This window comes from Ipomoea triloba, chromosome 2, assembly GCF_003576645.1.
Source record: "Ipomoea triloba cultivar NCNSP0323 chromosome 2, ASM357664v1".
NCBI lineage: Eukaryota > Viridiplantae > Streptophyta > Magnoliopsida > Solanales > Convolvulaceae > Ipomoea > Ipomoea triloba.
The window spans coordinates 15,098,371-15,100,776 of record NC_044917.1 but is presented as its reverse complement, the minus strand read 5'-3'; positions in this window follow the sequence as shown (position 1 = coordinate 15,100,776).

Sequence of the window (2,406 nt, the reverse complement as noted above, 5' to 3'; positions counted from 1 at the left end):
GATTCATTAACTACAATTAAAGTATGTATTCTACCTCAACTAAAATGTTAAACTGATAATTCGATTACACATTTATGTTTATATATTATATATCCTCAACACCTGCTACCAAAAATTGTTGAACCATCTACTACTGAGTTAATCCTCGTCGTATTACTTTTAAGACATCCTTTCTTATGATTTCAGATAATAACTGAGTGACATACCTTATTGAATTGATACTTTATGCCTTGATTTTGGATCAAAGCAGATTTTTTTTTTTTTGGGGTGAAATTTTAATTAGTACTATACCTAGCTAGAAAGTTAACATTAATTTAAAAATATAATTCCATATCTAATTCACACTTCAAAAATAAAGTAAAACACACATCATAGGATTTGCTATAGAAGTCTATACCATCCCAACTGATAACGATATGATCTTGCCCGCATATGCAGTTCAGTTGATCACATAAATGAAGTTTGGAAAGAAAGATAAGGGATCGAGTCAGGAACTCCTTAGCAATCTAGATTGATTATCTTATTATAATCTTTTACTGATCAGAATCACAAAGAAAATTTCAACAAAATATACTTTCAAGTAATAATTACTATTACGAACTTTGCTATAAATCAAGGAGATTATGGAAGTGATGTACATTATAGGGAGAAACACATAATACATGGGGGGTGCGCGACTCTTCGGATTGACAGAGGTCGAGACATCCTAATAAGTTCATAATCAATAATGGGATGATTTCACTTCACTTCATGTTTTTTGTTTTCTACCCAATTTGCAATATGCTTTCTTTTCAGTAAAGTTTTTGAGTACTACAAGCTAAGAGAGTGCAACCCATAAGGTCCATCAACATAATGCCGTCGTACACACATTAAATGTTTGTGTGTCAAAAACAAACACTATAGTAGTATAGTATGTATTTTTACTTTATTTTTTGATAACGTAGATTTTATGTCTTTGCTAAATTATATTTTGTACCCCTTCTTTAATGGCTTAACTTTCAATGGGGTTTGAAACTCGCTCTTGTGGAAGTAAATCTAGAGTTAATTGGACGACCACTTAAGTTATTTCGCGTGGGTGTGTGTTCTTATTTTATACTCAACACTAATGTAACAAGCTCTAATCTATCAAAATTTATAACTAATAGCAAATATGTAACTTTATTTCATTATATTTATGTAGCAGTATGTGAGTATCATATTTTTTTGAGTGGCAAGAGAAATGTGCAGTCACTATCGGCACAGGATAAACTTAGCCTTGTATGTAGCCCTAAATGGCAAATGGCTACAAGGAAATAAACTAGCGTAGGTTGTCCATGATTGCCTCAAACCAAAAAACCTAATAGGCCACTCCTGTTGAAACTCAATGTTGGGTTCCAAGATTACCGATCACTCACCAATTCAGGGGCTAATATGCAATTGCACTTTCATGATCTATGTTAGGTCGAATTGAAAGGTGAGGATTGTCCCATGTCGTGATGCGCATCAATCGTCTCAACAAGCCCAAGCAATCTAGTCCCTAAAATTTCTTACTTTCATAGAGAAATAACGGAGTTGTGAGATGGGGTTTTGGAATGCCAATCCAACTTTCGATTTAGAAAAAGAGGTGCAGACATTACAATTTGTATGCCTTATCGTTTTCCTAGAAAAAGAATTATTCATTTAGTTCAATCAATTACCTTAAAGTCTCGCTCTTACAACAATTCGGCAGTTTAAATCCCACTAAAAACTTGGAGTCATTGAGAGACATTAACTAGTCAGAAGAATGAACTCTTTGTGCACAAAGTGTACAAAGAACCTAAGATGAAGGTTTCTTGTGTTTAAAATTAGTCGCCGGAATAGCTAAATTATTAAAAAAAAAAAAGAATTGCTCTCTGAATTCCCCAACCTTGGCATGCTTATCCGTTTCTGTCTTTTCCCCTTTTCCCTTTCAGAGAGTAGTACGTAGCACAAACCAATTAAGCACTAAGGGGAAGATGCTAGATGCCCCTTGCCCCCTCAAGAAAAAGTTGTCATACCAGTACAACCCTCGCGATGCTTTTGTTAAATCTTTATATTATGGAGCTAGTAAAAAGGGAATAAACCAACATCCCTTACCAGCAGCTTGCATTGGCATGCAAGTACTATCTGGATTTCAACCTCGGTATCATCAATTTAACGCGTGTTTCTAGAGGGTAACGCTACCTCATATGGATTACTTTATTATCTTCCACCAAGAGATAAATATAAACGTCACAGTGGTTGATACTATTGTACAATATATGAAAATGTGAAATACAAATCCATCATGATATTGAACCTTAGCCCAACATTGCAAAGTTACTTTTTGTATGACGTATTAATTAATTATAGATTAACAAATAAAATTTATATAGGTAAAATTAGAATTGCATAAAAAAGCCCTATCAA